The 19,931-nt window shown below is 46.6% G+C and overlaps 1 protein-coding gene across 1 annotated transcript in view; it reads left to right on the top strand.

Moving 5' to 3' along the window:
* The window catches only part of LOC137383337 (collagen alpha-6(VI) chain-like), a 160,775-nt gene that overhangs the window by 8,012 nt on the left and 132,832 nt on the right, over positions 1–19,931 (top strand). The gene's annotated exons all lie outside the window — the stretch shown is intronic.

Raw genomic sequence — 19,931 nt, 5'->3', positions numbered from 1 at the left:
GGACACCGATTTAAAGTGATTAGCAAAAGAACCAAAGGTGAAATAAGGAAACGCTTTTTTTACACAGTGGATCTGGAATGTGGTGGAGACAGATTCAATCATGGCTTTCAAAAGGGAATTGGATAAACACGTGAAGGGAAATAATTGCAGGACTACGGGGTGTGGGACTAGCTCTGCTCTTGCAGATAGCCAGCATGGGCTCAAGGGGGTGAATGGCCTCCTTTTATTTGCACTGGAACAATTGAACTTCTTAGCCGCACTGGCAACCATGTATAGTCTATTTTAGGCTTACTCATTGCTATAAATCTAAGCATATTCAAGAAAGATGGCTAGAATTGCAAATGAGAAATAGATCGGTATTGCGCCATTCTGGTTAATTGTACAGGGCACACCGTTATGAACTATTCTTTATTTTGGTAAGATTGTAGTTAAGTCCTTCACAAGTCTCATTCTATGAGATACTCCAATGCTATTTTGTTTATTAATAGAGGTCATACACTTTAAGAATTGAAGAAATATATTTTGTCTGATTTCTACAGAATACATGGATTTGCTGACATTGTTTTCCTTGTGAGTGAATCTAGCAGGATTTAGAAAAGTGACCACAATTTTTGGATTAAGGTTCTTGCAGCAATGGAAGGAGATGCTAAAAGAATACAGATTGGTTTGAACCAGAATAGTAATGTCACAAAATTGAATTTTCTCCTCAATATTTTTTCATCCAAGACTGACATCACCCTGTATCTGAAAGAAATCAGTTGCAGTGGAGGAGTTACAAATACTGGGCTACTATTGATTTCAAAAGACAAGATTGGCGCAAAAGTCAGATGCATAACGGCTGTTCTTTTAGCGCCACTGGTGGGCTTAATAGAGGGCGTTGGCTGGAGCATTGGGTTCTAAAAGGGCAGTGCTGGCATCAAGTTGCATTGCACACTGATTGACATCATGACCTGCCTGCTCTGTGAACTTACAATCTATATTAATGACTTGGATGCAGGGATAGAAGGTACTATAGCCAAATTTGCAGATGACACTAAAATAGGTGGGACAGTAAGTTGCAATAAAGAAATAAGAAATTTACAAATGGATATGGATAGGTTAAGTGAATGGGCCAAAATTTGGCAGATGGAGTTTAACATGGATTAGTGCGAGGTTATCCATTTTGGTCAGAAGAATAGAAAGGCAAATTATTATCTAAATGGAGAGAAACTTCAGAGTGCTTCGGTGCAGAGGGATATGGGTGTCCTTGTTCATGAATCGCAGAAAGCAAGTAAGCAGGTGCAGCAGGTAATAAGGGAGGCAAATGGAATTTTGGCATTTCTTGCTAAAGGAATAGAGTATAAAAGTAGGGAAGTGTTGCTGCAACTGTACAAGGCATTGGTGAGATCGCACCTGGAGTATTGCGTATAGTTTTGGTCCCCTTACTTGAGGAGGGACGTAGTTGCATTGGAGGCAGTTCAGAGGAGGCTCACTAGGTTGAGTCCAGAGATGAGGGGTCTGTCTTATGAAGAGAGATTGAGCAGTTTAGGCCTTTACTCTCTAGGGTTTAGAAGAATGAGAGGAGATCTAATTGATTTATATAAGATGATTATGGGGATTGACAAAGTAGACATAGAGGGGATATTTCCTCTTCTGGGACAATCTAGAATGAGAAGTCATAGTTTTAGGATAAGGGGTAGCGGATTTAAAACAGAGATGAGGAGAAATTACTTCTCTCAAAGGGTCGTGAGTCTGTGGAATTCATTACCCCAGCGTGCGGTGGATGCTGGGACATTGAGTAAATTTAAGGAGGCGATAGACAGATTTTTAATTAGTAATGGGTTGAAGGGTTGTGGAGAATGGGCAGGAAAGTGGAGTTGAGGTCGAGATGAGATCAGCCATGATCGTATTGAATGGTGGAGCAGGCTCGAGGGGCAGAATTGCCTACTCCTGCTCCTAGTTCTTATGTTCTTATGTTTTGGTGGATGGTTATGTGCACACACTAACGCATGTTCAGCCACGCATGATTAGGAGACAGCTGGCTGGAACGCTGAACTCCACAATGGCAGCATTGGCATCAAATCAGCATTACATGTTGATTGGCATCATGATCTGCCTACTCTGCAAACTTCTGGTAGACACTCACTACACATGGGCTAACAACTTCAACACTGTGCTGTCTGATGTGACAGGCCCCAGAAGTGTGCATATGCTGATGCCATTCTGGGGCTCAAAGCTCCAGTCAATGTCCTCTCTTAAGCTTGCACAATGGAACACGTGTTAAACAGCAGGAAGGACCCAACCTCCCACCAGCTCCAGTTAGAGTGATCATCAATTACTTACAGGTTAATTGCTGATTGATTTCTTCAGGTTGTTGCTTTGATTGCACAAATGTTTGTTGCATTCTAGAGTTTGGGGTGAATGTGTGGCTTCATGAGAATTACAGGCCTCCACAGGCATGGGGTACTATTATCTGCATGCACTTTGCTTTGCGAGCACTGCATATCAACTCAGAGGTACCACAACTGAAAGGAATCCCATTCCCTCAACATACAATTGGTGTGTGACCATACACAGTGTCAGTGTATCTGGTAAGTCAATACTGGGAATCCTGGAGGCATCCATGATGCCTTCATTTTGTGGCAGTCTGCTGTACCATTTGAATTTGAACCACCACAACAAACCAAAAGATTGTTATTGTGCAACAAGGGCTAACCACTGCAGGAGTTCCCCAGGGTAGTGTCCTAGGCCCAACTCCTGCAGTGATGTCCTGGAGGTCAGATGATTGACCTCCAACAATCACAACCATCTTCCTTTGTGCTAGGTATACCTCCAACCAGTGGAGTGTTTCGCCCTGATTCCCATTGACTCAAGTTTTGTTCGAGATCCTTGATGCCATACTCGGTCAAATGCTGCCTTAATGTTAAGGGCAGTTACTCTCACCTCACCTCTTGAATTCAGCTCTTTTGTCCATGTTTGAACCAGGGCTGTAATGAGGTCAGGAGCTGAGTGGCCCTGGAGGAACCGAAACTGAGCATCACTGAACAGATTATTGCTAAGCAAGTGCTGCTTGATAACACTGTCTACAGCACCTTCCATCACTTTACAGATGATCGAGAGTAAACTGATGGGGTGGTTATTGGCTGGGTTGGACTTGTCCTGCTTTTTGTGTACAGAACCTACATGGGCAATTTTCCACATTGCCAGGTAGATGCCAGTGTTGTAGCTGTACTGGAATAGCTTGGCTATGGGCGCAGCAAGTTCTGGAGCAGGTCTTCAGTACTATTGCCACAATGTTGTCAGGGTCCATAGCCTTTGCAGTATCCAGTGCCTTCAGTCGTTGCTTGATATCAGATGGTGTGATTCGAATTGGTTGAAGATTGGCATCTGTGATGCTGGGGCTTCAGGAGGAGGCCGAGATGTATCATCCACTCGGGAGATGGATCATCCACTTGGCACTTCTGGGTGAAGATTGTTGCAAATGCTTCAGCCTTATCTTTTGCACTGATGTGATGGGATCCCACATCAATGAGGATGGGGATATTTGTGGAGCCACCTCCTCCTGTCCATTGTTTAATTGTCCACTACAATTCACGACTGAATGGGGCAGGACTGCTTAGATCTGATCCATTGTTTGTGGGATCACTTAGCTCTGTCCAGCGCATGCTCCTTACGCTGTTTGGCATACAAGTACTCCTGTGCTGTAGCTTCACTAGGTTGACACCTTATTTTGAGGTATGCCTGGTGCTGCTCCTGGCATGCCCTCCTGCACTCTTCACTGAACCAGGGTTGGTCCCTGGCTTGATGGTAATGGTAGACTAAAAGATTGATCAGGAGAAAGAAATTAGAGTATGAGAGGAAGCTAGCTAGAAATGTAAAAACGGATAGCAAGAAAAGAGTAAGTAAAGTGAGTGTTGGTCCTCTAGAGAGTGAGAATGGGGAGTTAATAGTAGATCATAAGGAATTGGCGGATGAAATAAACAAATATTTTGCTTCTATCTTCACTATACAGGATACAAAAAACATACCAGTAATAGCTATAAATCAGGAGATGAAAGGAAGAGAGGAACTTGGTGAAATTACAATCATCAGGGAAGTGGTACTGACCAAACTGATGGAGCTTGGGCTGACAAGTCCCTGGGTCCTGATGGACTTCATTCTGGGATCTTAAAAGAGTTGGCTAATGAGGTAGTAGATGCGTAGGTGTTAATGTTTCAAAATTCACTGGATTCTGGAAAGGTTCCATTGGACTGGAAAGAAGCAAATATAACCCCTCTATTCAAGAAGTGGGGGGAGGCAGAAAACAGGTAACTATAGACCAGTTAGCTTGATGTCTGTTGTGGGCAAGGTGTTAGAATTGATTATTAAGGAGGCTATAGCTGGGCACATAGAAAAACTCAAGGTAATCGGGAATAGTCAGCATGGCTTTGTGAAAGGGAGATCATATTTAACCAATTTATTAGAATTCTTTGAAGGAGTAACATGTGCCGTGGATAAAATGGAACCCATTGACATACTATACTTGGATTTCCAGAAGGCATTTGACATGGAGCCACATAAAAGGTGTAGGGAGTAACATCATAGCATGGATAGAGGATTGGCTGGCTGGCAGAAAACAGAGAGTATGCATAAATGGGTCCTTTTCTAATTGGCAGGATGTCGAGAGTGGAGTCCCACAGGGGTCTGTGCTGGGGCCTCAACCTTTTACAATTTATATCAATGACTTAGATGAGAGGAGCGATGGCATGCTTGCTAAATTTGCAGATGACACAAAGATAGGTAGGAAAGTATATTATGAAGAGGACATAGGTTGCAGACCGATATAGTAGGTTGGGTGAGTGGGCGAAAATCTGGCAGATGGAGTATAATGTGGGAAAATGCAAAGTTGTTCACTTTGGCAGGAACAATAAAAAAGCAGAGTATTACTTAAACGGAGAACAACTGCAGAATTCCGAGGTGCAGAGGGATCTAGGTGTTCTAGTGCATGAGCCACAAAAAGTTAGTATACAGGGACAGCAAGTAATAAAGAAGACTAATGGAATGCTATCCTTTATGCTGAGAGGAATTGAAAATAAAAGCAAGGATGTTATGCTTCAGTTATACAGGGCATTGGTGAGACCACATTGAATACCGTGTGTAGTTTTGGTCTCCTTATTTAAGGAAGGATGTGAATGCATTGGAGGCGGTTCAGAGGAGGTTTATTAGATTGATACCTGGAATGAGCGGATTGTCTTATGAGGAACTTGGACATGCACCTGAAGTGTTGTCATCTGCAAGGCTACGGACCAGGTGCTGGAAGGTGGGATTAGATTGGGCGGCTAGTTTTTTCAGTCAGCACAGACACGATGGGCTGAATGGCCTCCTTCCGTGCCATAATTTTGCTATGGTTCTATGGTTTCTATGATTCTAGGAAAGGTTGAACAGACTGGGCTGTTTTCACTGGAGTTTAGAAGAGTGAGGGGAGACTTGATTGAAGTATATAAGATCCTGAACGGTCTTGACAAAGTGGATGTGGAAAGGACGTTTCCTCTTGTGGGGGAATCCAGAACTAGGGGCACTGCCCTTTTAGGACAGAGATGAGGAGAAATTTCTTCTCTGAAAGGGTTGTGCGACTTTGGAAGTCTCTGCCTCAGAAGGTGGTGGAGGCGGGGTCATTGAATAATTGTAAGGCAGGGGTAGATAGATTCTTGTTAGGCAATGGAATCAAAGGTTGTCAGGCTAGCTGGGAGTGTGAAATTCGAAATGCAAACAGATCAACCATGATCTTATTGAATGGTAGAGCGGGCTAGAGGGGCCAAATGGCCTACTTCTGCTCCTATTTCTTATGTTCGTATGTAGTGGGGAAGATTCCGGGCTATGAGGTTACAGATTGTGATTGTGAGGACAATTGTGCTGCTACTGATGGCCCTCAGTGCCTCATGGATGCTCAGTTTTGAATTGCTAGATCTGTTTGAAGTCTATCCCATTTAGCATGGTGGTAGTGCCACACAACACGATGGAGGGTAACCTCAATGTAAAGATGGGACTTCGTCTCTACAAGGACTGTGGAGTGGTCACTCCTACCAAATACTATCTTGGGCAGATGCATCTGCGACAGGCAGATTGGTGAGGACAAGGTCAGGTATGTTTTTCCCTCTTGTTGGTTCTCTCACCACCTGCCACGGACCCAGTCTAGCAGGTATGTCCTTTTGGACTTGGTGAGCTCAGTCAGTAATGATGCTACCGAGCCACTCTTGGTTATGGACATTGAAGTCCCCCACCCAGATTACATTCTGTGCCCTGGCCACCCTCAGTGCTTCCCCCAAGTGGTGTTCAACATGGAGGGATACTGATTCATCAGCTGATGGGGGGCAGTAGGTGGTAATCAGCAGGAGGTTTCCTTGCCCCTGTTTGGCCTGATGCCATGAGACTTCATGGGGTCTGGAGTTGATGTTGAGGAGTCCCAGGGCAACTCCCTCTCCACTATATACCATTGTGCTGCCACCTCTGCTGGGTCTGTTCTGCCAGTGGGACAGAACATACCCGGGGATGGGGATGGCGGGGTCTGAGACATTGTCTGTAAGATGTGATTCCGTGAGTATGACTGTGTCAGCCTACTCTTGACGAGTCTGTGTGACAGCTCTCCCAACATTGGCACAAGCCTCCAGATGTTAGTAAGGAGGACTTTGCAGGGTCGACAGAACTGGGTTTGCCGTTGTCGTTTCCAGGCCCTAGGTCAATGATGGGTGGTCCATTCGGTTTCATACCTTATTGACTTTCTGATCATCACAGTGTTTGCTTGGCCACAATGCTAAAGTAAAAGCCAACGCAAAATAAAATTCCAAACCAAATTTATAAATCAAAGCATGTCATATTGCACAGTGCCTCATGGATGCCCAGTTTTGAGATGCTAGATCTGTTCAAAGTCTCTCCCATTTAGCATAAACGGCCCACCCTTGTGTATTCACTTAGTACCTGCCTTCTTTGTGCCTTTGTCTGTCCTAGTGCTGCTACACAATGTTACCACAGTGGATGCAGCATGGTTGGTGGAAGGCTGCTGACTTTCAATGGCGATCATCTTGGAGGACAACTTTGAGCGGCTCTGGGCCTAGGAGACCCAGTTTTGGACTGCACCACCTCTCCATCGTTGGTGGCAGTCTGAGCTGGCTGGCTGGCTGACAGGCTGACAGGCAACAGCAAGGGCCCTGGCAGAGTGATAGTGGTGAGAGGATGAATACTGTCATCCTGAGAGAGCACACCAGGGTCATGCTTCACACAGCCACTGCCACATGCCAGTGGCAGTACCTCAGCAGTCCTAGTAATCTGTTGGAGGACAGGTTGCTGAACTGCTGTGACAACCTGCAAGCCTATGGGCTGAATTTTATAAGCTCGCCACATGACGCACACGTGCCTTGTGCGCCGCTGAGCCCCGTGATATTTCATGCAGGGTTTCATTTAAATGGAGGGAGCAGAACGGCTGCTCCGATGACATAGAGGGGGCAGCCGCTCCATCCCTGGCAATGGCGTCCAGTGCCACCATTTTTAAAGGGCTTCAAGCCCTGATAGATGATTTCAAATTTTAAAGGAAACATTACCTTTTATCTCAATAAAAACAGTTAAGTAAACATCAAAGCCCCTCTTCCACCATCCCCATGATCAAACAATATATTTATTTCCTTCTCGCACACCCCCCAAAAATGATTTTTGCCAGGCCCAATCTTTCACCCCTATACAAAGAACAAAGAACAAAGAACAAACAAAGAACAAGAACAGTACAGCACAGGAACAGGCCATTCGGCCCTCCAAGCCTGCGCCGATCTTGATGCCTGCCGAAACTAACACCTTCTGCACTTCCGGGGCCCATATCCCTCTATTCCCTTCCTGTTCATGTATTTGTCAAGATGTCTCTTAAACGTCGCTATCGTATCTGCTTCCACCACCTCCCCTGGCAGCAAGTTCCAGGCACTCACCGCCCTCTGTGTAAAAAACTTACCTCGCACATCCCCTCTAAACTTTGCCCCTCGCACCTTAAACCTATGTCCCCTAGTAACTGACTCTTCCACTCTGGGAAAAAGCTTCTGACTATCCACTCTGTCCATGCCGCTCATAACATTGTAAACTTCTATCATGTCGCCCCTCCATCTCCGTCGTTCCAGTGAAAACAATCCAAGTTTTTCCAATCTCTCCTCATAGCTAATGCCCTCCAGACCAGGCAACATCCTGGTAAACCTCCTCTGTACCCTCTCCAAAGCCTCCACATCCTTCTGGTAGTGTGGCGACCAGAATTGCACGCAATATTCTAAGTGTGGCCGAACGAAGGTTCTGAACAGCAGCAACATGACTTGCCAATTTTTATACTCAATGCCCCGACCGATGAAGGCAAGCATGCCGTATGCCTTCTTGACTACCTTATCCACCTGCGTTGCCACTTTCAGTGACCTGTGGACCTGTATCCCAGATCTCTCTGCTTGTCAATACTCCGAAGGGTTCTGCCATTTACTGTATACCTCCCACCTGCATTAGACCTTCCAAAATGCATTACCTCACATACTTCGTAATCTTTACCCTTCAACCCCTTCCCACCATCCCCTCAGCCAATTGAAACAGTTTTCTCCACTCCCTTTCCCGCCCTGAGAATTTAGCTCCTACCCCCTCCCCACCAGTGTCACTCCTAAGATGTCCGCACGGAGATCCGAAGGTGTGGGAGTTCCGGCCGGTGGCTGGAATATCAGTGTGGGACAGCTGTTGGGACCAATTTATTTGCATTGATTTCAATATGGAGATGAAAGCTCCACCACTGAGCCATGGCGGGGGGTACTGCACCGAGGCCTCGCCGCTGCTCGTAAAATGCGGCAGGTCCTGCCCGGCATCAGGAGTCGTGGTGGGCCTCTCCCAGAAGAATTTTCTGCGCCCCCCCCACCACCGCCCCGCCACGACCCCCAATGTTGGAGGGCTGGTAGAATTCAGCCCTATGGGTGGAATCTTATTTTTTTTTTCATTCATGGGATGTGGGTGTCGCTGGCTATGCCAGCATTTATTGCCCATCCCTAATTGCCCTTGAGAAGGTGGTGGTGAGCTGCCTTCTTGAACCGCTGCTGTCCATGTGAGGTAGGTACATCCACAGTGCTTTTAGGAAGGGAGTTCCAGGATTTTGACCCAGCGACAGTGAAGGAACGATGATATAGTTCCAAGTCAGGATGGTTTGTGACTTGGACGGGAACCTGCAGGTGGTGATGTTCCCATGCATCTGCTACTCTTGTCCTTCGAGGTGGTAGAGGTCATGGGTTTGGAAGGTGCTGTCTCAGGAGCCTTGGTGCGTTGCTACAGTGTATTTTATAGATGGTACACACTGCTGCCACTGTGCGGCGGTGGTGGAGGGAGTGAATGTTTGTAGCTGGGATGCCAATCAAGCAAGCTGCTTTGTTCTGGATGGTGTCAAGCTTCGGGAGTGTTGTTGGAGCTGCACCCATCCAGGAAAGTGGAGAGTATTCCATCACACTCCTGACTTGCGCCTTGTAGATGGTGGACAGGCTTTGGGGAGTCAGAAGGTGAGTTACTCGCCACAGGATTTTAGTTTAGTTTAGTTTAGAGATACAGCATTGAAACAGGCCCTTCAGCCCACCGAGTCTGTGCCGACCATCAACCACCCATTTTTACTAATCCTACACTAATTCCATATTCCTACCACATCCCCACCTGTCCCTATATTTCCCTACCACCTACCTATACTAGGGGCAATTTATAATGGCCAATTAACCTATCAGCCAGCAAGTCTTTGGCATGTGGGAGGAAACCGGAGCACCCGGAGGAACCCACGCAGACACAGGGAGAACTTGCAAACTCCACACAGGCAGTACCCAGAATTGAACCCGGGTCGCTGGAGCTGTGAGGCTGCGGTGCTAACCACTGCGCCACTGTGCCACCCCGAGCCTCTGACCTGCTCTTGTAGCCATGGTATTTATATGCCTACTCCAGTTCAGTTTCTGGTCAATGGTAGCCCCCAGAATGTTGATAGTGGGGGATTCAGCAATGGTAATGCCATTGAATGTCAAGGGGAGATGGTTAGATTCTCTCTTGTTGGAGATGATCATTGCCTGGCACTTGTGTGGCGCAAATGTTACTTGCCACTTATCAGCCCAAGCCTGGATATTGTCCAGGTCTTGCTGCATTTCTACACGGACTGCTTCAGTATTTGAGGTGTCGCGAATGGTGCTGAACATTGTGCAATCATCAGCGAACATCCCCACTTCTGACCTGATGATTGAAGGAAGCAGACTCGGAGGGCGGAGTTCCGGAGCGGTGAGTATATAAAAAACTTACCTCGGGGATTCTCGGAGCAGACTCGGAGGGCGGAGTTTCGGAGCGGTGAGTATATAAAAAACTTTACCCCGGGGATTCTCGGAGCAGACTCGGAGGGCGGAGTTCCAGAGCGGTGAGTATATAAAAAAACTTACCTCGGGGATTCTCGGAGCAGACTCGGAGGGCGGAGTTCCGGAGCGGTGACTATATAAAAAACTTACCTCGGGGATTCTCGGAGCAGACTCGGAGGGCGAAGTTCCAGAGCGGTGAGTTTACAGAGTAAGTTACCTCGGGTGGAAAAAAAACTGAAAAATTGACGTCACAGGAAAGCTGTGACCTGATTGGCTGTTAGGGAATCTGTACCGAATTTGAAAATAAAACTGATAAAAGTTGATTAAAACACTAATTAACTAATTAATAAGTAGAGTAACTAAACCAGAGGGAGGAGATTACTGTATTTAGACAGCATTTAATATTTATTGTAGAAATCTAGCACTAGGGACCACATAGTGAAGTGTATCATAATTTAGTAAGGATTTAATAAGTATTTATTTATTTTATATCAATTAACTAATTAGTGATAGAAATGTCAGTTAGAGGGGTGAAGTGCTTCACCTGTGAGATGTGGGAAGTCCGTGACGCTTCCAGCGTTCCGGGCGACTACATCTGCAGGAAGTGTACCCAGTTGCAGCTCCTCACAGACCGCATGGATCGGTTGGAGCGGCAACTGGATGCACTTAGGAGCATGCAGGTGGCGGAAAGCGTCATAGACAGGAGTTTGAGAGAAGTGGTTACACCCAAGGTGCAGGCAGATAGATGGGTGACCGCTAGAAGGGGCAGGCAGTCAGTGCAGGAATCCCCTGTGGCTATCCCCCTCTCTAACAAGTATACCATTTTGGATATTGTTGGGGGGATGGCCTATCAGGGGAAAACAGCAGCAGCCAGAGCAGTGGCACCACGTCTGGCACTGTTGTTCAGCAGGGAGGGACAAAGCGCAGAAGAACGATAGTTATAGGGGACTCTATAGTCAGGGGCACAGATAGGCGCTTCTGTGGACGTGAAAGAGACTCCAGGAAGGTATGTTGCCTCCCTGGTGCCAGGGTCAAGGATGTCTATGAACGGACAGCGGGCATTCTGAAGGGGGAGGGTGAACAGCCAGAGGTTGTGGTACACATCGGTACCAATGACATAGGCAGGAAGAGTGATGAGGTCCTGCAGGGGGAGTTTAGGGAGTTAGGTAGTAAGTTAAAAAACAGGACCTCCAGGGTTGTAATCTCTGGATTACTCCCTGTGCCAGGTGCCAGTGAGGCTAGAAATAGGAAGATAGTGCAGCTAAACACGTGGCTGAGCAGCTGGTGTAGAAGGGAGGGTTTCAGATATCTGGACCATTGGGCTCTCTTCAGGGACAGATGGCACCTGTACAAGAAGGACGGGTTGCATCTAAACTGGAAGGGCACTAATATCCTGGCTGCAAGGTTTGCTAGCGTCACTCGGGAGGGTTTAAACTAGTGTGGCAGGGGGGTGGGAACCAGAGCAGTCGGACAGCTAGTGAAGTAAATGAGGAGGACATAGTAAATAAGGCCAGTAGGACTAAGAGGAAGAGCAGGCAGGGAGATGTTGCTGAGCACAGCGGGACTGGTGGTCTGAAGTGCATTTGTTTCAATGCGAGAAGTATTAACAGGTAAGGCAGATGAACTTAGAGCTTGGATTAGTACTTGGAAATATGATGTTGTTGCTATTACAGAGACTTGGTTGAGGGAAGGGCAGGATTGGCAGCTAAATGTTCCAGGCTTTAGAAGCTTCAGGCGGGATAGAAGGTGATGTAAAAGGGGTGGGGGAGTTGCATTACTGGTTAAGGAGAATATCACAGCTGTACTGCAGGAGGACACCTCAGAGAGGTCATGCAGCGAGGCAATATGGGTGGAGCTCAGGAATAGGAAGGGTGCAGTCACAATGTTGGGGGTTTACTACAGGCCTCCCAACAGCCAGCGGGAGGTAGAGGAGCAGATCTGTAGACAGATTTTGGAAAGATGTAAAGGTAACAGGGTTGTTGTGGTGGGTGATTTTAACTTCCCCAATATTGACTGGGACACACTTAGTGCTAGGGGCTTGGATGGGGCAGAATTTGTGAGGAGCATCCAGGAGGGCTTCTTGAAACAGTATGTAGATAGTCCAACTAAGGATGGGGCCATTCTGGACCTGATATTGGGGAATGAGCTCGGCCAGGTGGTCGAAGTTTCAGTGGGGGATCATTTCGGGAGCAGTGACCATAATTCCATAGGTTTCAAGGTACTTGTGGATAAGGATAAGAGTAGTCCTCGGGTGAAGGTGCTAAATTGGGGGAAGGCTAATTAGAACAATATTAGGCAGGAACTGAAGAATTTAGATTGGGGGCGGCTGTTTGAAGGTAAATCAACATCTGACATGTGGGAGTCTTTCAAACGTCAGCTGATTAGAATCCAGGACCAGCATGTTCCTGTGAGGAAGAAAGACAAGTTTGGCAAGTTTCGGGAAGCTTGGATAACACGGGATATTGTGAGCCTAGTCAAAAAGAAAAAGGAAGCATTTGTAAGGGCTGGAAGGCTGGGAACAGATGAAACACTTGAGGAATATAAAGACAGTAGGAAGGAACTTAAGCAAGGAGTTAGGAGGGCTAAAAGGGGTCATGAAAAGTCATTGGCAAACAGGATTAAGGAAAATCCCAAGGCTTTTTATACGTATATAAAGAGCAAGAGGGTAACAAGGGAAAGGGTTGGCCCACTCAAGGACAGAGTTGGGAATCTATGCGTGGAGCCAGAGGAAATGGGTGAGGTGCTAAATGAGTACTTTGCATCAGTATTCACCAAGGAGAAGGACTTGGTGGATGATGAGCCTAGGGAAGGGAGTGCAGATAGTCTCAGTCATCTCATTATCAAAAAGAAGGAGGTGTTGGGTGCCTTGCAAAGCATTAAGGTAGATAAGTCCCCAGGGCCTGATGGGATCTACCCTAGAATACTGAGGGAGGCAAGGGAAGAAATTGCTGGGGCCTTGACAGAAATCTTTGCATCCTTATTGGCTGCAGGTGAGGTCCCAGAGGACTGGAGAATAGCCAATGTTGTTCCTTTGTTTAAGAAGGGTGGTAAGGATAATCCAGGAAATTATAGGCCGGTGAGCCTTACGTCAGTGGTAGGGAAACTATTAGAGAGGATTCTTTGGGACAGGATTTACTCCCATTTGGAAACAAACGAACCTATTAGCGAGAGACAGCATGGTTTTGTGAAGGGGAGGTCGTGTCTTACTAATTTGCTTGAGTTTTTTGAGGAAGTGACGAAGATGATTGATGAGGGAAGGGCGGTGAATGTTGTCTATTTCGACTTTAGTAAAGCCTTTGACAAGGTCCCGCATGGCAGACTGGTGCAAAAGGTGAAGTCACACGGGATCAGAGGTGAGGATGAGGATTGTCAGAGGATACAGCAGGATATAGATCGGTTGGAGACTTGGGCGGAGAAATGGCAGATGGAGTTTAATCCGGACAAATGTGAGGTAATGCATTTTGGAAGGTCTAATGCAGGTGGGAGGTATACAGTAAATGGCAGAACCCTTAGGAGTATTAACAGGCAGAGAGATCTGGGCGTACAGGTCCACAGGTCACTGAAAGTGGCAACGCAAGTGGATAAGGTAGTCAAGAAGGCATACGGCATGCTTGCCTTCATTGGTCGGGGCATAGAGTATAAAAATTGGCAAGTCATGTTGCAGCTGTACAGAACCTTAGTTAGGCCACACTTAGAATATTGCGTGCAATTCTGGTCGCCACACTACCAGAAGGACGTGGAGGCTTTGGAGAGGGTACAGAGGAGGTTTACCAGGATGTTGCCTGGTCTGGAGGGCATTAGCTATGAGGAGAGGTTGGAAAAACTCGGATTGTTTTCACTGGAACGACGGAGATGGAGGGGCGACATGATAGAGGTTTACAAAGTTATGAGCGGCATGGACAGAGTGGATAGTCAGAAGCTTTTTCCCAGGGTGGAAGAGTCAGTTACTAGGGGACATAGGTTTAAGGTGCGAGGGAAAAGTTTAGAGGGGATGTGCAAGGCAAGGTTTTTACACAGAGGGTGGTGAATGCCTGGAACTTGCTGCCAGGGGAGGTGGTGGAAGCAGATACGATAGTGACGTTTAAGAGACATCTTGACAAATATATGAATAGGAAGGGAATAGAGGGATATGGGCCCCGGAAGTGCAGAAGGTGTTAGTTTCGGCAGGCATCAAGATCGGCGCAGGCTTGGAGGGCCGAATGGCCTGTTCCTGTGCTGTACTGTTCTTTGTTCTTTGTTCTTTGTCATTGATGAAGTAGCTGAAGATGGTTGGGCCTAGGACACTACCCTGAGGAACTCCTGCAGTGATGTCCTGGAGCTCAGATGATTGACCTCCAACAACCACAACCATCTTCCTTTGCGCTAGGTATGACTCTAACCAGCAGAGAGTTTTCCCCCTGATTCCCATTGACTCCAGTTTTGCTAGGGCTCCTTGATGCTATACTCGGTCAAATGCTGCTTTGATGTCAAGGGCAGTCACTCTCACCTCACCTCTTGAGTTCAGCTCTTTTGTCCATGTTTGAACTAAGGCTGTAATGAGGTCAGGAGCTGAGTGGCCCTCGCGGAACCCAAACTGAGCATCACTGAGCAGGATATTGCTAAGCAATTGCTGCTTGATGGCACTGTTGATGACACCTTCTATCACTTGACTGATGATTGAGAGTAGACTGATGGGGCGGTAATTGGCCGGGTTGGACTTGTCCTGCTTTTTGTGTACAGGACATGCCTGGGCAATTTTCCACATTGCCGGGTAAATGCCAGTGTTGTAGCTATACTGGAACAGCTTGGCTAGGGGCGCGGCAAGTTCTGGAGCACAGGTCTTCAGTACTATTGCCGGAATATTGTCAGGACCCATAGTCTTTGCAGTATCCAGTGCCTTCAGTCGTTTCTTGATATCACGCGGAGTGAATCGAATTGGCTGAAGTCTGGCATCTGTAATGTTGGGGACTTCAGGAGGGGGCCGAGATGGATCATCAACTCGACACTTCTGGCTGAAGATTGTTGCAAATGCATCTGCCTTATCTTTCGCACTGATGTACTGGGCTCCCTCATCATTGAGGATGGGGATATTTGTGGAGCCACCTCCTCCAGTTAGTTGTTTAATTGTCCCCCACCATTCACGACTGGATGTGGAAGGACTGCAGAGCTTAGATCTGATCCGTTGGTTATGGGATTGCTTAGCTCTGTCTATTGCATACTGCTTATGCAGTTTGGCATGCAAGTAGTCCTGGGTTGTAGCTTCACCAGGTTGAGACCTTATTTTGAGGTATGCCTGGTGCTGCTCCCGGCATGCCCTCCTGCACTCTTCATTGAACCAGGGTTGGTCTCCTGGCTTGATGGTAATGGTAGAGTGGGGAATATGCCGGGCCATGAGGTTACAGATTGTGGTTGAGTACAATTCTGCTGCTGCTGATGGCCCACAGCACCTCATGGATGCCCAGTTTTGCATTGCTAGATCTGTTCGAAATCTATCCCATTTAGCACGGTGATAGTGCCACACAACACGATGGACAGTATCCTCAATGTGAAGGCGGGACGTCGTCTCCAAAAGGACTGTGTGGTGGTCACTCCGACCAATACAGTCATGGACAGAAGCATCTGCGGCAGGCAGATTAGTGAGCACAAGGTCAAGTATGTTTTTCTCTCGTGTTGGTTCCCCCACCACCTGCCGCAGACCCAGTCTAGCAGCTATGTCCTTTAGTACTCGGCCAGCTCAGTCCGTAGAGGGTGCTACCGAGCCACTCTTGGTGATGGACATTGAGGTCCCCCACCCAGTGTACATTTTGTGCCCTTGCCACCCTCAGTGCTTCCTCCAAATGGTGTTCAACATGGAGGAGTTCTGACTCATTAACTGAGGGAGGTGGTAATCAGTGGATGGGTTACCTTGCCCATGTTTGGCCTGATGCCATGAGACTTCATGGGGTCTGGAATCGATGTTGAGGACTCCCAGGGCAACTCCCTCCCTACTGTAGACCACTGTCCCACCACCTCTGCTGGGTCTGTCCTGCCGGTGGGACAGGACATACCCAAGGACAGTGTTTGCAGTATTTGGGACATTGTCTGTAAGGTATGATTCCGTGAGTATGACTATGTCAGGCTGTTGCTTGACTAGTCTGTGGGACAGCTCTCCTAACTTTGGCACAAGCCCCCAGATGTTAGTAAGGAGGACTTTGCAGGGTCGACAAGGCTGGGTTTGCCGTTGTCGTTTCCGGTGCCTCGGTTGATGTTGAGGGTCCGTCCGGTTTCATTCCTTTTCATTGACTTCGTAGCAGTTAGGTACAACTGAGTGGCTTGCTAGGCCATTTCAGAGGGCATGTAAGAGTTAACCACATTGCTATGGGTCTGGAGACTGTAGGCCAGACCAGGTAAGGACAGCCGATTTCCTTCCCTAAAGGACATTAGTGAACCAGATGGGTTTTTACAACAATCGACAATGGTTTCATGGCCATCATTAGACTAGCTTTTAATTTTTATTAATTAAATTCAAATTCCACCTTCTGCTGTGGGGGGATTCGAACCCATGTCTCCAGATCAATACGCTGGGTCTCTGGGTTACTAGTCCAGTGATAATACCACTACGACACCGCCTCCCCTTATGGTAATTGTTTACTTTCAGGAATTGAAACCATTTCACATTCCAACCTCACACAGGTCAGCAATGTGCATTCCGGAGTGATTTTCCAGGAAGCTGCCTCCTAATTGGTTGCCTCCATGTCCGCCATCCAAAAAAGTACCTGCAGCTTTTGAAGGTTGGCAGTCCCGCTGGGAGAGGGGAGCTCAGGCAGAAAGAAGAGCACAAGGATGCCTCTAAATGAAGGCGCCCTCAGAAGAGTTGTAATATTGATATAATGAAGAGGAACAGAGGCGATAAGCACATTGTATCAGAGAGGAAATCTCTCCAGAGGAATCGTTGGGGCTGCGGGTGTGTTTTTTTCATACTCGCAGCCTTGTCATTGGGTCATGGAACCTCTGGTTCCGATGGCCACCCGACTTGCCACCAGGAGGCCACCTCCATGGAGCTGTTGGGTTCAGCACTCAATGGGAGGCTGCTCCAGCTCTGGGATAATCCCTGTCTCCCTCATAAGTTCTTCATTGCTCATTATTGGTTACCTGCCACTGCCAGGTGGATTGCCACTGCTGCTGTTCACCCGCCTTTGGCCAGATTGCCTGCAGGCAGGAAAGTGTTGGCCCGCCAACCTGACGCCCTAATCTCCAAGTTTGCTCCTGGTCTCACCTGCGATCCTGTCTCCACGGGACCGGGAAGAGTCCGCCTTATAATCCACAGCCGTGATGGCAGCGGTCTGAGCTTGCATGGGCTGCAAGCTAACCTTGCTTGACAGAAGTTTGAACTTCTAATGCAGCATTGGGGGATTCTTCTTGTGCTACAATGGAAGCTGAGACATAAGAACATAAGAAATAGAAGCAGGAGTAGACCATTCTGTCCCTCGAGTCTGCTCTACCATTCAATATGATCATGGCCAATCTTCTATCTCAGCTCCACTTTTCCATCTGCTCCCCATATCCCTTGATTCCCTAAGAAACCAACAATCTGTCTATCTCAGCCTTGAATATACTCAATGATGGAGCATCTACATTCCTCCGGGGTAGATAATTGCAAAATTCACAATCCTCAGTTCTAAAAGATCACCCCCTTATCCTGAGACTGTGACCCCATGTTCTAAGTTCCCCAGCCAGTGAGAAACAACCTCTCAATGTCGACCCCTGTCAAGCCCCTTCAGAATCTTATATATTTCAATGAGATCACTTCTCATTCTTCTAAACTCCAGAGAATATAGGCCCAATTTACTCAGCCTCTCATCACAGGACAACCTCTCATCCCAGGAATTAATTTAGTGAATCTTCACTCTACTGCCTCCCTTAGATCTTGAGACCAAAACTGCGCACAGTACTCTAGGTATGGTCTCACCAAAGCGCTGCACAATTGAAGCAAGACTTCCTTATTCTTGTACTCCAATCACCGTGAAATAAAGGCCAACATGCTATTTGTCTTCCTAATTGCTTGCTGTACCTGCATGCTTACTTTCTGTGTTCCTTGTAAAAGTACACCCAAGTATCTCTGAACAACATTTAGAAGTTTCACGCCTTTTAAAAATTATTCTGTTTTTCTATTCTTACTACCACAGTGAATAAACTCACACTTCCCCACATTATACTACATCTGCCGCCTTGTTGCCCACTCACTTAATCTGTCTATATCCCTTTGCAGCCTCATTGTGTCCTCCTCACTGTAGTGGTGTGTTATGTTCTTATGTCTTCTTTAAATCTTAACTACAGGCTTTATCTTCAGATTCAACACAAACACTATTTATTGTCTTACTTATCTAGATTGCATGATTTCAGATAGAGGTCTTTTCCTTGATGGTGTGCATCTACCCTCTGTAAAACTATGTACTGAGTCTGTCTCTTAACATGGTGTCTCCACCTTATATATGTCTGATGATGTTATCAGTTGCAGTGGCCTGATATCTTCAGGGTACAGTTTCTTAAAGGTGAAGTCACCACTGCACTACATTACACTTACAGCTTTCATTCCCACCGCACTCTGAATCATCAGCAAACTTAGATACATTACTCTTGATCTCTTCATCTAAGTCATTAATGAAGATTTTATATAGCTGAGGCCCAAGCACTGATCCTTGCAGCATGCCACTAGTTATAGCCTGCCAACTTGAAAATGCCCTGTTTATCCCTACTCTCTGCTTCCTGTCCGTTAACCAATCATCCATCCGTGCTAATATATTACCCCCAACTCCATGAGCCCATATCTTGCATATTAACCTTTTGTGTGCACCTTAACAAATGCCTTTTGGAAATCCAAGTATACTACATCTACTGGTCTCCGCCTTATCTACCCTAATTGTTACATCCTCAAAGAACTCTAATAAAATCATCAAAAGTTCTGAATTTAAAACCAATTGTCATTCAACCCTCCAATATGGAGTAGTTAATCCCCCCTTTGCACCAGCTACGCTAATGACCAAAATATCAATATCATCATCTTCAATAGTTTTAGCTTCAGCTGGTAGGTTGTTTTTATCTCTGGTTTCTCACTCTGACAATAATGACTATTAGGAACTGTGGCACACCACATAGTGTTCAACTACTTCTTTCTGGATCCAGAAGTTAATTTAGTATGATGAAGGACTCTTACTCTCTGTATCTCCGCCTTTCAATTTCATTCCAACAATTGCATTTCAAATCTTAGTTTTTCTTGTGAATTCATCAAGATGGAATTTGATTTGTGAATTGTCATCATACAGTATTGCTCCAAATCAAACACCAGCTGTTTCAACTTCAGAATGCTTGGCTAGATTTATCATAAATTTGTTCATGCTGTCGATCTGAGTAGCTGTTATGCTGCTTGAGCCTTCTAGTACAAAAACAATGGGCCGGATTTTATTCTAGTGCTGAGGGTTCCTGCGATGGACTGGAAGGCCGGGGGATGGGGAGTGGGGGGATGGGGGAGACCCCGCTTCTACTCTCCGTTGGACCCCCATTGACAATCCTTGCAGCATGTCAAAGCATCTATATAACAATCATTATGCTTCAGCAGCATGCAGTTAAGTCTTTGACCAACCGTCA

The sequence above is a fragment of the Heterodontus francisci genome, chromosome 2 (assembly GCF_036365525.1).
Source record: "Heterodontus francisci isolate sHetFra1 chromosome 2, sHetFra1.hap1, whole genome shotgun sequence".
NCBI lineage: Eukaryota > Metazoa > Chordata > Chondrichthyes > Heterodontiformes > Heterodontidae > Heterodontus > Heterodontus francisci.
This window is presented reverse-complemented; position numbering and strand designations above follow the sequence as displayed.